This window comes from Oxyura jamaicensis, chromosome 3 (assembly GCF_011077185.1).
Source record: "Oxyura jamaicensis isolate SHBP4307 breed ruddy duck chromosome 3, BPBGC_Ojam_1.0, whole genome shotgun sequence".
NCBI lineage: Eukaryota > Metazoa > Chordata > Aves > Anseriformes > Anatidae > Oxyura > Oxyura jamaicensis.
Genome location: NC_048895.1, coordinates 3,999,964 through 4,014,466, shown reverse-complemented (window position 1 = coordinate 4,014,466; position 14,503 = coordinate 3,999,964). Strand labels below are relative to the sequence as shown.

At 52.6% G+C, this 14,503-nt stretch overlaps 1 long non-coding RNA gene across 1 annotated transcript; it reads left to right on the top strand.

Annotated features, from left to right (window-relative positions):
• Positions 1-7,020: 7,020 nt before the first annotated feature.
• Positions 7,021-12,881, top strand: LOC118164731. Its single transcript, XR_004749632.1, has 2 exons — positions 7,021-7,697; positions 12,564-12,881. It is a non-coding gene; the product is annotated as an uncharacterized LOC118164731 (long non-coding RNA).
• The last annotated feature ends 1,622 nt before the right edge of the window (positions 12,882-14,503 follow it).

Here is a 14,503-nt window from a genome sequence, read left to right as displayed (position 1 = left end):
TAATCTGCCAGCAGCAGCAAACCACTCCCAAAGCCCCGCTTTTCTCTTTGATCCTAGCTTTGTCCCATTTCGTCCTGCCAAGTGGTGCCAGCGGGCTGGAGGGTTTGGGGCTCGGTGTTTGTCAGTGGCAGCAGAGGAAGGGGAGGGGAGGCGAGCTCCTGCTGGACTTTATTGTGCTGAACATCCCATTTATCCTGAACGTCCTATTTATCCAGTGGCTTTGATTCCATTTTGGTGCCGAAGTGCTGCAGGTCCCTGGGCTGTGAGGTGCCGTGGGACGGGACGGGCGATCTGCTGGGCACCGCTGCCTCTGCAGCACTGCAGCTCTGGCAGCAGGTTGCTGTGACTCTGCATGTGATCCTGCTAGGAATTATGATCAGGGAGCAAGCTAAACAACCCTCCTGGATGAGAGTGGTACCTCGCTTGCTTCTCGTCTTATTCCCTGATTTCTCTGCCCCCAGACTTCCCCACTGCAGCCCTGGCTGGACTATCATTCAGCTGTATGTTGTACCTGATCTGAAATCCCAGTCCATGAGAGCTTGTTGCCCCCCATCGTGGCACTCCCTGAGCCTCCTCTCCCCCTGAAGTCGCCCTCTCAATATCCATCTTCTACAGGGGGGTCAAAATAATCAGTTATTCTTAAGGAAAAATGAAGATTCAGGGGGAAAAACTAAAACAAAAACACAAAGAAAACCACTCCAAAAATATGGCCCTTATTCCTTAATCTGGCTGGATAGAGTTACACATCTGGTAGAGGCTTGTTCGTTGTTGCTATTACTTTTATTGCGTCTTTAGCGGTGATGAAGTTCAGATGGCAGAAGCAGTGGGCCCCAATTTAATTTCGCCTGGCCTCCCGTAATGAGCGCTGCGCGATCTGGGAGCACCAGCAGGGCTCCGCTCCCAGCCCGCGTGGCACAGGCTGGGCGGACAGGCAGCGGGACGGACAGACGGCTGGTGGCCAAAACCTCACCGTGAGGGTGGAAGGAAGGAGAGGTCCGGCCATGGGGTGGTGGTGGAGGGGCTGGAGGACTTCTGTGGCGTGATGTGTCCGCGCCATCCGCTGTGTATGCATCAGTGAAATGCTGCAGCTGGATGGACGGACGGGTGGACAGTTGGACGGATGGCTTCTTCATGTCAGAACCTAGAAGCAAGGTGACTAGGTGGATTCCCACCTTCTTGGTGGCTGGGGTGATGTTCTCCTAGGTTGCTTCAGCCGTGATGGCTCTCCCGTGGCGATTTCCATTACCCTCCGGGTTCCAGCGGTGATGTACAGAAGCTCCCACCGCTCCCCAAATGTCTGCAAATGCATGTGTCTAAGGGCTATACAGGATTCATTTACGGGCCTCCCGTTGGTGGGATTTGTGCATGCAAAATGAAGGTTGTATTTGGCTTCTAATATTCCGATCTATATTCCATATTGTGTTGACCAAGAAAACCAACTCAGCCCCGTGCTGAAGAATGTGATGGAGTGATGACTTTCAGAAACGTACTGTAAATCAAGGAGGCTAATAAATACTTGCTATTGATAAAAAAAATGGGGCTACTGCCTTTCAAGTTATTGTGACATTTTACAGCATCTTAAAATTTAAACAGAAAAAGAAGGTGATGCCTTTGGACCCTTCCTCTCCCCCAGCGCCGCTGCGGCTGAACGCAGCCCCACGATGCCCAGAGAGGAATTTCCTGAGCTCTGGAGGGAGCAGTAAGAGCCCTGCCCAGCCTCGCAAGGGGCCGACCCCGCTGACGGGGTCCCCTTGGCAGGACGTGGCCTCTCACCAGGCCATCCATGTGATCCACCAGAAGATCTCCAGGACTTACCCAGCACGCTGAAGATCCCTTGGCTAGAAGCAGGGCCACCTGCACCAGCTCATTACTAAAGCTTTAAAATCCCCTCCCCAGCTTCAAATCCCCTCCTCTCCCCAAAAGCTCCTGTTGGTGGGCTCTGCCTCCCACCTGGTAGGGACCACCCCGCGCCCCAGGTCCCATACGGACAGTGAGGTGCCACAGTGGGAAGGGCTGGCAGACAGATTCCCTGGGATGGGGATTTAACAGGCTATTTTTTCCCCATGATTTACGTAGGACCACCTTTAGTGGTGTGGGTGTGCTTTCAGCTGCGGTTTTGGGGAAACTCCTCGTGAATCTGGGCAATGGCTGCGATGCCTGCCCAGTGTTCTGCATGACGGAGCCCCTTTGGGAAGGGCAAGGCTCGGGAAGCTGCGATGGAGAAGAGCAAAGCCTTGCTGTCCCATCACACGCCGCTGCGGTGCCGGGAGCAGCTGGTCCCTGTGCTTGGTTTCAGTGGGCTGAGAGGCGGTAGCGCTGTTCTGAGAGCAGCGAGGTCCAGCACCTCTCAGTGCAGATAAGCTTGCACAGCCCCTTTAAATTTATTTATTTATTTAAAAAAAGGTGAATGCAGGCTCTGCCCAATGTACAACTGAAGCACACTTGAGGCTCTGGTATAAGTTCTCTATATAAAGGTAGATGTTTCTGTCTCCTGACGGCCCACAGCAGCCGTGACCAACTGGTTCTGGCCGGGCTCCTTGCAGCAGCCGGTGCCCTGCTGAGGGCGTGCAGCGATGCCCCTTGTCTCCCTTCCCCCCTGAAGCGATGGCACCTTCTGCAGCTGTAGTGATTAAAGGAGAGGGGAGAAGCTGGTTTAAAGCAGAGCCTTGCTGTGTAAAATAAGGCGCGGAGGCAACGAAGGGTTCCTGGCTGTGTGGAGGCAGGGACTGGGCTGCCCACCCTCACTCCCCTCAGCGGGCAGTGCCTTGGAGCGCCTCGCAGAGCCTCATCAGGGCAGACCCAAAGATGTCCGGGATGCAGCTGGGGTGCTGCTGCCTTCCCAGGCCCTGCTCAGCCCTGCCAGCTCTCGTGGGCCGTGGATTTGGGATCGCCTGGTTTTTAGGGACCGGTAACACTTGGAAGCACGTGTCCTGCATCACTGGGATGGGTCAGGAGAGAGGGCAGGAGGCGAGAGCTTGTGGCACGGGCAGAGCAGTCACCGGGAAATTATGCGCTTTCTGGACCAGCTTTATTCCCTCCTGTGTATTAAACATTATTTTAATATTCTGGTGACAATGTTTTATAATTAAGCTAAATGTAAGAGGTGGAGGATGCCCTCGGTGGGGTGTAAGGAGGGAAGGGATCTGTCACATCTCGGTCGAAGCTGGGCTGGCTCCTGGGCACAACCTGCGGCAAGAACGACCCCCGCCTCGTAAAGGTGGCGGTGCTGGCGCAGGAGAAAAGCGTTTTAAGAATTACATTACTTTGCAGACATATATTGAACTCATGAGGGGAAATCTAGCCCCTGAGAGAGAGAAACTAAAGAGCTGAGCCATAAACCAGTGTGATAACATCCTTATTATAAGATGCAAATTAAGGGGCCCAATTCACTTTAAAAAAGCATTATGAGTATTTAATTTTTCTAGGGGGAATACCTCTGAAGTTGGCCTGTGTGTGCTTTTTTGTGCTGTGTACTTTATAATGACAATAAAAGAAGTCAGGCCGTGGAGAAGCCACAGAGGCAGCAGTGGGGATGCTGGGTGGGGGTCGGGTGCTGGCAGGAGCAGCCGGAGCCCGGTGCCGGCAGCAGGACACCCGCTCGCCCCGGAAGCCGTGGGTCCCTTTTCTCAGGGTCCCTTTTTCTCAAGGGTGCCCTGCCCGGGGCATCTGCCCCCTCCAGGCACAGAGCTGGGCTGGGCGTGGGGCCGGACCCAGCCCTGCAGCATCACTGCGGGGTCACAGCCAGGCCCTGCCCCGCTGGGGGCCCAAAACCCCACAGCTTTCCTGGGAAAACCTTTTCCTCTCCTCCTGCACCCCAAACCCTGACCTGGGATCAGCCCTAGGCCCATGCTGAAGCCCCTTTCTATCAACTGAGGACTTATCTCTTCCCAAGCCCCTGTTTACCCGGGAATATAGCTTTTTTCAAGCTGGGCAGATGCACGTAGCTTGCAAACCCGATAAAGGAGCTGCTGGTAGGTAATGCCCGCTGTCAGGTGCTAGGCTGGCCAAACTGCTAGAAATAGACCCTACATGTTCCTTTTTTTTTTTTTTTAAGTGAATAAATCCAGTATATCCTTCTCCTATCTTGTTTAGGGATCATAAATCCAACGTGCAGCAGGGTTGCTGGACCAGCGAGGCCATCGGTGAGTGGGGTGGGAAGTATTTATGGGGCCGTGCAGGGCTCCCGAGGTGCTGGCGAGGCAGCGCTGGGGTGGGCTTCCCCCTGGGGCCACACGGCATTGGGCACCTTCTGTATAAAATAAGGTGACTTAGAAACCCCGGGCCCTTTCTGATGGAACGGGCTGTGCTGCGGTAATCCTCCCATAGACGCTGCTTCAGTATTAAAGAGGAATTTTATGAGTTTTCTTCCTTTTTTCCCCCCTCACCACCCTGAATTCACAAAGTGCTGTATGTACGTGCGCAATTTGCCTAGAAAAGAAATGAGGAATTGTGCTTATTTGCAAAGTGGGCTTTTGCAAAGAGCATGCAGACAGCGATGTGCAGCTCGTCTCCGGACCATGGTGGGAATTTTGCCTGTGCCAGTGACACTGAGCGCTTTCCGTGCTGTTCCCACTGTGTCCCCAAAGCCTCGCCGCCCCTCCCCATGATGCAGGAGCCTCCCCAGCACCTCCTCGCTGCCCACCCAGGCTCTTTATCAGATGCCCCAGCTTCTCCCCACCAAACCGCGGCCCCGGACAGGGGCGGCCATCTGCACGGGGGAAATCCTCCTGCGCCCGGCCCCACGATGGCAGCTGTGGTTTCGTCGCTGCATAGCTGCGAAATGGGGAAGGATGTTCTTCCCTGCGGTCTGCAATTGCAGCCTGGAGAGGCACAAACAGGTTTCTACGCCGTCGCCCTCCTGCAAGCCGGCTGCGATAAGGCAGGATGCGTCGGAAAGCAGAGTCCCGCTGGAGGATGAGTTATGGACGGGGCTGTAAAAGCTGCCCGGGGCAGTGACACAGTGCAGCAGTGTCCAGGGGGGCTCCTGGGAGTGATTAATGCTACCTGGCTTATTATTATCATTAATTTTAATCTGCCTCTCGCCCTGCCCAGCAGTGCCCCGTCCACCGGCTTGGCAGCTGTTGCTACAAGGCACGGCTGGGCCAGGCGGGGTGTTCCCAGCCGGCGCTCGGGTGCCTTGCCAAAGGGATGCTCTGCAGCTGCACCAGAGATGAGCAAGGAAGGGTCGGGGTGCCAGCAGCATGTGTTTAGGAGCTGCTCCCAGCCCATTGACACCTGTGCTCCCCAGCAGCGGCACCTCTCCTCCCTGCCACCCCCATCCCTAAGGAGGTCGATGCCCTGCTCCCAACACGCCCCATTTCCTTGGGCATGGCGATGTGTTCGACCTGCCCGTGGGGGAACTCGTGGTCGCTTAGGTGTTGCCTTCAACTTTCTGCTGCTGTAGACCTGAGGGGAAAAAACTGCATGCATTCACAAGTAATTGTGCATGTGCCTGGGCATCCTATGCCTCCCACACTGCTGTATGGAGATGTGAGGAAAGTTTGTTTTTCACGACGTTGCTTTCCTGCTTGTTAGCAATGGGGTACTTACCAAATATATTTGTTATCTCTGGCTCGGTCACTCCTCTGGCACGCACACCTCATCCTTGTGCCTGCATCCCCACCTGGCTCCAGCAGTGGAGCTGCTGTAAATACAATTAACCTGTAGCTAATTACCTGGGCTCTTGCCCTGCTCACAGCCCACCGTGGCCAACCAGAGCCCCTCGCACCCCAAAACTGAGCCCAGGGAGCGGCGCGGTGCAGGGCCACATCTCGGAGAGGTGAGGGGTGCATGTTGTTTAAGTCAAAGTGCCGGGGACTCTATGTTAAGGAATAATTTGGCACACGCGAGAGCCCAATGGAAAAAATTAACTTTTCCTCAGCACGCTGCACGCTGTGCCTGTTTGCTCGGTGCTCTTTCCCTTCCCAGGGTTGCTCAAAGGGCAGCGAGTTTCAGCTCAGCAAATGACTCCTATAAATTCCTTTCTCCAAACGCTGCCGATGAATACCTTCAGCGCCCCAGACTCCGGATCCCTTTAAGCTCTGACGAGCCATGTGTATATTGTGTATTTTTGTTAGAGGAGAGGATGTTTAGTTAATGTGTAATTAGGTGCCGTGCAGCCATCCCGAGTGATTTACGAGGGCGGGCGGGCGAGGCTGTGGTGCAGCTCCGCGTGCTGGGGCTGGGCAGAGACCGGCTGCACCGCCAGAAAGCAGAGGAGGGGGTGAAGAAATCCTTCCTGAAACACTGGAGGACTCTTCTTTCCCCTCCCTGGAGCCGGAGTAGCTTTCTTTCAAAAGCGTGCAAGCCATTGGCAAGTACTGGGGAGCGCCTGTGACACTCAGAGTGGGGTTTACCAGAAAAATCAATGGTGTTGGTTGAATAAATAAACGGTGGGGGAGCGGAGTGTAGACCTCGGGTGGAGTTCACCCTCTCCACCGCCCAACCCAAGCCCCTGCATGGCAAAGATTTCTTGGCATCACAGATGAGTTTCTACTGGGTGGGAAGACAAGGACCTTTGTGCTGACAATGCAGCCACCTCCAGTAGGAAAAGACAAGAGTCCTGCCCCAAAACACAACGACCCTTGATATTTTCACTAGGGAATGTTGGAGGGGAGGGATGCTAGAGCTGGAAGAACATCACTGATCCACGGTAGTGGATGGAGCCGAGGGCGATGCCAGCGCTCGCTCTGCCCTCAGCGATGGGGCACCGACCAACAGTACAAATAACAACTGTTGCAGGCATTAGCAGGGGCCATCCCTCCTTGCAGCACTGCATTGCAAACTGAAGGATTTTACAGCCAGATGTTAGGAGGAGAAACCTCGCTCAGCTGCTGCGGGTCCTAGTGCAATTGGCAGAGACGTGGCTCCGGCCCGGCACCTCAGTTACGGGACAAGATGAGAGAGAGGCAGGGCTCTGAAGCCTGATGGGGCCCACAAAGGACAGGCAGCCCTCGGCGTGCAAGCAGCCAGCTCTCCTTGGCCCTGCTGCAGATGGGCTTCAGTTGTGGCCCTCCAGCTTGTTGCTTCCTGGGGCAGCCAGAGCACCTCTCCTCTAGCTGCTGCTGATCACAGAGGGCTACCTGATAACAGCACGGGCTAGCAGCAGCCTAGGGCTGAGCTTGCCGTGAGGAGCAGCCGAAAAATTGTGCACCCGTGGTGGTAGGCGTGTACAGGTTTGGCTTTACCTTGGTGCTCTTTGGGTGCTAGGAAGCTGGTGTTGTGTGTGGCAGGGCTCCTGGGGCTGGTGGCACTGCAGTACCAGCCTCCATGGTCTGATCTGGTTGCCACAACCTCGTACTTGCACCTGAACTGGCTTTGCTTCTTCTGGCTGGACCTGGAGGGCAATGCCTGTGGTCTTCATGTTTAGATGGCTCAGGAAGATCTCTCTCTGGAGCTGCCATTGGTGCCAGAAACCTCCAGGACTGCACCAGGTCTGCGTACAGGAGGGCCAGCCGCTGCAGGCACCCTGAGCGCTCCCAATACCAGGGAGCAGGGGCCTGCCTTTGTAAGAAAGTTGAAGGTGGCCTGGCCTGGATTAGGAGGGACTGAGGCTTTTACAAGGAACTTCACCTGTGTGAGGTGCTGAGCCGTAGGTGGCACCTCCTCTCGGCTCGTGCACCTACCTACGTGACTGCGCTGCTGCTCGTGGTGGAGGCGCCTGGATGCTTGTGGGGAGCAGTGCTGCTGTGGGGCAGGTGAGTGACCACTGTGCACTGCCTTTTGTTTTATTCCAAAACCTCTCTCTTGTGCTTCACCTGCACAAGTTCAAGGTCAGAACCTGGTGTTTTTAAGCTGCCGTCTTGTAGCTCTCTATGAGCATGTACTGTCTCTAGAGGATCTCCCCATGTCCACAGTGTGGAACCTGGAATATCTGTTATGTTATGCTGCCTTTCTCCTACATTTGCTGGAGGGGAGAGCTTAGCATGGACTATGTGATAGATTTTTGGAAAGCCTCTATGCTCCTTGGCACCATGGGCTCAACTTAGCCTTTCATCTGTATTAGACATATTGGGTATTGTGAGTGCGCAGGATTGCATTGATTTTTTTTTTTTTTTTTAAAGAGGTACCTCTAGAGCTGGAGGCAGGGTCCGTGCCCGTGAGTTAATGGCATGAAGTTGCGTTGCTCCATTATCCTGGCAGAAATTGCCTCTTACCAGTACCTGGCAATTGCTGTCACACACTTTAGGGCTGTGGTGGGCAAAACCCTTGGGGTCTCTGGCAGGACTGTCTGGGGGGCTGCTTGCTCAAAGCCTGTGAGCTCAGGTTCGCCTGGACCAGGGTCCTGGCATGTGGGGATGTCAGTGCTTGTACAACACCGAGTGTGCTCACCCCCAAGGTTCACTGGAGACCCCTAAATGCTGCAGAATTATTAAAAAGCACCAATCCATAGCACACGGGGACAGTGGTGCCTCTTGTTAGTATTGAGAGGGAATATTCTCTTTCCCCCTGTGCTCTCACAGGTAGCTTCGTACCATGGCCAGTGTTGCCCTCTCTGGTGAGTCAGGGAAGAAACCATGGCGCATTAATTCCCTTTTACCCTAGGGAAGTAGTAGGGGACCTTGCAGAAGGGGACCTGACTATGTAAACGGCAGGATTTTGCCTCTGAGATGGGCTCCCTCCGCAGTTCTGCCAGTGGTGCATGGGGCTGGAGGGAGGCGGGCTGGCCTCTGTAACTGGGGGCTGAAAGAGCCCAGCAGGCCCTGGTCATGCACCAGCCTGGGTCCCCTGGTCCCGAGCCCCCATCCGCTCCCTGTGTGGGTGTCCCCAGCACCGCCAGTCTTGGGGTCCCTTCCCTTGGTGAGGCTGCATCACCTTGCACCGGAAGGCACCACAGTCCTGGTCTCTTCCCCTCCAGAAACCATAGCTACAGTCAGCTTTGTTCACTATTTTGGCAAATCCCCGCCAGCCCTAGCTGGACCGGTCTGAAAGGCCTGGTGGCAGCTGTGGCCTGGTGTGGCGGTGCCCTGGGGTTGCTCCCCCAGGCCGTGAGGAACCGGCTGGGCCCGCGTGGCACTGCCGGCCTGGCCTGGCCCTCGCTGCCTCCACGTTGCCCACTTCTGCTTTGAGGTCAGGCTGGTGCCACCGGCTGGAGGAAACACAAGGGTGTCTCCAGATCATTCTGGCTACCCCTTCCTCTCCATGTGCCCTTCCACCTCCGACGTGGGGCACCCAGTGTTAGCTTCTGGGGAACTTGAGCCAGAACAACGAAGACCGTCCATTAAAGCATCATCCTTGACTCCTGCAGGCCCTCAGCCATCTCACCAGTCCTTGTCTGAGTGATTAAAGCTTGTGCCATTAGTCTGCTGCTTAATGAATATTGAAGTACTGTCTGGAAATGACAAGGCGTGTGTTTTTCTGTGACACAAACAAAACAGAAATGTTTTCCACTGAAAACAGCCCTCTAAGTGTTCAGTGTCACCTTGCTGGAGCTTCGCCGCTGCCCTAATCTTTGAACTGAACTGGGAAGTGGGAATCTTGTGGCTGGTAATAGCTAGGCCATTATTTTAAAGATACAAATGTTTAATGTACAATAACGAGTCACATAATGAATGTCCAAATGAATGATGCTTTCTTCAGTTTTACTTTCCCAGAGGCGCAGAAAGTATTGGTCACTTTGACACAGAAAGCAGCCAGGCAATTTCACTGGCGTTCTTTAAAAAGATATTTTATTTCATAGCATGAAAGTCAGAAAGGCCCAGAAACAGCCTGTGCATTCTGGTCACTGCTCTGAACTCCATTCATCTCTGTGCCGGCGATGCTGCGTTAGATGGGACGTGTGGGATTTGGGTGTGCTCAGCCCTGAGCCTGCTGAGGCAGCACTGCCCTGGGGGACCGAGGGGCAGAAAGGGATGGTGAAGAACATGTATAAAGGGTTTCTTCTTTCCATGGGGGAAAAACAAATAAATTGATTAATGAAACCTGGTGTGGGTGGGCACCATGCCTTTTACCTGTTGTTGTTGTGCTGAGGAGATGGGAAGCATCTGAGGGAGGATCCCTTGTCTCTGCTGCTCCTCTGGCCACCAATATTTCATGCCCTCACAGTGCCTGGAGGTGCAGATGCTGGCGGTGAGCACGTTGCTGAGCGGGTAGCCCTGTGCTGGGCAGGCATGGGCTTGGCCATGAGATCCCACCGGTGGGAGTGGGAAATGAGGTGTTGGTGCTGGTGATAAACAACTGTGGGTTATTGGTAAGGAGCAATGCCTATTGAAAGCTGCTGCTTTGTGATGACTAAGTAAATGTGTTTGTGGGGCAATACTGAAGATGAATTTCCCTTCTTCTAGGGAAGAAACAGCTCTGTGCAATGAGGTGGGTGCTGGCGGGCTCTGCATGCTGGGCTGAGCTCTCTGTGTGGCCAAAATCTACCCTGCCTTCAGCATGGTGGGGTTTTGTATGGATGCTTGCATTACCCTATTTCTCCTTGTTTATCGGTGAGTTGAGGAGAGAAGCTCTGTAAGATGTCTCTGGAGCTTGGGAGTAAGGCCCCATCCATCCACCACTGAGACCTGGGGGAGAGCACCCTGTCGGTGCTGCAGGGCAGGACCAAGCCCTGGGCAGTTTGGGCCTTGTAATGCTAGAGCAGACAAGGAAGAGTTGGCGACTTCAGCCACAGCAGGAAATTACTCGTGCATGTGTGTGCGGGGGAGGTCTGAAGTGAAATCTTGCTGTAGAAAGCAAAGTTCTACTGTTAAAAGAAAAAAAAAAAATCCAGGTTTTATCTATTTTACCGAAGGCTAAAATGAATTCTTATGTATATTTCATAAAAATATTTATTTTGTTTATAGCCCAGCATTAAGGATACCTTTTTCATAATAAGCTCATGTCAGAGCTCCAGAGCAAGTTTCCCATGACCGTAGCCCGAAGGCTATATTTTTCAAAAATGAAAAATGAAGGTGTTATTTGCCTATCAATACGGCCCTGCGCTGATCAATGCGATGCAGCGCCACACTTCCCCTGCGCCCGCTGCGGCGGGGAGCGGCTGCCGCCCTGCCCGGGCAGCGTGGGACTTCATCTGCGGCACCGAGCTCCCGACCGCCGGCCGACAAAATGCCTCTCTGACAGCCAGCCATTAATTACCATCATCTGAGCCTAATTCATTCATCCCTTTCCCTCTCATGCAGAGGGACAGCGAGGGCTGAGGGCACTTGGGGAAACGTAGGCATGATTCCATATTCGTTATGCAGCGAGCGCTGCCTGCGACTTTGTTGGTTGCAGTGGCTTTAATTGAATTGGCTTGCCAATAAAGCTGTTGTCATTCAGTAAGTGAATTTGTTGTACTACTCGCACCACAGCTGCTGCATACAACCAGGCATTTCCTGAAGGCAAGCCAACCTTGCACTACCCTGGCTGGAGTTGTTTTGTGTTTTTTCCTTCCCTCAGATCCGTCCGCGATGCCCTTTGGGGGCTGTTTCCACCCATGCAGCTACAGGGAGGAGGGGGGATCCCCCAGCCCAGCCCCTTGTGAAGGATACGTGGGGTTCCAGCAGTGGTGGCCACAGGCTGTGTGCCCCTCGGGCTGTGGCACTGGACGGCCAGCCCCTCTGGGTTTTCAATTACCAGGCACTGGCCTCTGTTACCCTGCGCTGGTCATCATAAGAGCATCATTGTTCCTCACAGTAAAAATAAATATGGAATATGACAGATTTTGATAGTCAGGGGCTTAGAGCCCCATTAAGAAGTCTAGCAATATTGATAAAAACAAAGCAACATTACAAGAGGCATTTATTATGGAGTACGTAGGCTGTTGGGCCAAAAATACTCCAGCTTTCCACAGTTCATAAAATATTAGGGAAGGAGAGCGGGGACTGTTTGATTCATGGTGGCTGTAAAGTGATATTGAGATGGAGTAAAATATCCAGAAGTCTCAGGAAAGCATTGCTCCTTGCCTTTTAACAGAAGAGACGAGTGCACGTGCGACAGTCCAGAAAGCAGGACAGGGGCAGCGCGGCGGTGGCCAAGGACCAGTGCAAGGGCCGAGCGCCTCATCCTTCTTGCTGGGGAGATGAGATGCAAACCTACCCCTAAATGCCACCACTGCTCTGTCTCTCTGCTGGGGCAGAGTAAAACCATGTGTGTTGCCCTACTGAAGAAGGGGGGTGGGCGGGGAGGGAAGAGATCTGGATCCATTTCAAAAGGCAGTGGCTCGGTCCCAACTCTGATGTGAATGAATTACTTTTCTTTTTCTTTGTGCTGCGCTGAGCTGTGTGAATTACCCTGAGAAACAAGTTTTCTTCAGAGATTTTTCTTTTATAACCTCATAAAACATTACCTTGAAGCCTGAGTTCATTCCATCAGATTTCTCCAGATTTATACTCATCATAGCTTATTTTTAATACATCCAAAATATGGGTAGGTAGGATATGGCAAGCTCTCGTCTCAAATTGGATCACGCTCAGCTGGATGCCTAGCCTAAACTGAATGAGCTGAAGTCATGTTTTGTGTGTCAGTCTTGCTTGAGATGAATCATAAATTTGAAGAGAGAAGCTGGCAGCGAGCTGGTTAAACTAGCACATGAATGCCCCTTTCTAGACATCCAATAATAAAAGAAATTCCACTCCGTATAGGCTCATGCTATTTGAGGAGTAACTTGTGAAGAGGCGACTGATAATGGTAAAAGTTTCCTTGACTCCAGCACTGGTGTTTTGAGCCTCTAGGAGAACCTGTTGCCTTCAGCAATGGGAGCCTGCATGTACAGATCTGTGGAAGTGGTTTTGGCAATGCTGCAGTGCCTATTTCCATCCCAGGAGGAGTCACTTCTGTTAGTTTGGGAGAAAAATATACCAAGCATGAGGCCCTGAAAATAGTTGGCTTGTCTCATCTTCCTTTTGGGATCAACTCTGGGAATAAAACCCTGATGGTGAGTGTCCCATTGATGTCTGTAAGACTGAATTTCCTTCCCCCTCAGTGTTTGTTGGGGTGTTTCCTTGAGGTTGCTGACCTACAACAGCAGGAACTACCTTTGTGGTCAGCCCGGCTTCAGGCACTTGGGCTGATGGTGCTAGGTGATGTGTCTGGAGGCATGGGGTGGTGAGGGTGTAGCAGGGGTGCATCACTGGGGCCTGGGTTCATGGGGCCCTGCCCCATGAACCCACAGCAGCCACCCCTCCTAATGTTTTCTGGGGTACCGCTGGGTCCCAGTGTAGCTGCTCTGCAAGCAAGGTCTGCTCCATTAGCAGCCCTGACCTGATCCAAAGCCAGCCAGTTGTTAGGCTTCTTCCCACTGAATTTTGGCACTAGGGAATGTTATGTCAGAAGCATGTGGATAACTTTAAATAACCCAAGCGGGATTTGTTGTTTGCTGCTGGGAAGCAGACCTGCAATGCCTGGAGGAAGCAGTGGCGGCAGTGGGGTGCGGGGGCTCGGCTTCCTCCTGCGGGAAGGGTTGGTGGCCCTGGGGTAGCGTGAAGCTCCCTGGCAGCTGCTGGGACCTGCGGGTCTGTCCCACGTGGAGGAGCTTGTCCCCCTGCCGCACCAAAGCTCGCCCTGGGGTGTCTGTGGCATGGGACAGCCCACCGGTGTGGAGCACTGCCTGGGGGAGCCTCAGCTCAGCAAGGCGGAGAGGATGGGGAAATCTTAATGGTGAATAACCCGTGGTTTGGGCAACTTAGAACAGATTTACCTTGAATGCTACTGTTAGAGCAGTAATGCAAAGTAAGTGACTGTGTCAGTCAATTACAGACTTATGGTCGCTGACAACTTTTTCTCCTAGCATGCCTTCCCACCACTCCCCAAGCCTCTGCTGGAGAGGACAAGCCCGATGGCAGTAAAGACATGTGAAACTCAATAAGCAGTGGCAAGCAGCCAAGATAAAAGTTCAGGGTAACTTCATATCATCTTATGTATGTGGAGTACAACTGTATTTTTTTAAAAAAGACCAAACATAAAGAGCTTTTGTAGGCCTTTATCCCCCATGTTATTAGAAATAAATTTTCAGTATTAAGAGCCATGTACTTCTCAATTTACAGATAATAAAATTGGCTCTTCTTTATTTAGAAGGGTAATATTTTTCTTACTTCTTCTGTGCCCTTTGTGTTCGTGGTTTAAGAAAGTTGTGCAAACATATTGACCTTCAATTAGAATGAGATTTCTGTGTGCCAAATACAAATAAGCATAATTTGTCAAGGACTGCGATGAATGACTGGGAGAGTGGGGAGCAACGACTTCGAAAGCAGAATCGAGTGGAAGGGATCTGGCCTCTGAAACCATACCCTAGAAGAGCCATGAATATTGGTTTGTAGTAGGTCAATGTTTATTTTTCTTTCTCCTTGGCAAGCACTGCTTTTGCCTTTGAGCCTAGTAGGGTAGGCAGAAGAAAAAAGTTTGTCTGGAGGAGGAACGTGGTGAATAAACGGTCAGATCACAAAACCAGGTTGTAACCCTTTGAGTGGTTCTCCTTTAAGTCTGAAAATGTTTGGTGCACTTCAGCTCATGGACAATGCAAGCTTAACTTTTTATTTCACGTGCCAAGTTTATGTCAAATATAAAGGTAACATATGCAAAAAAA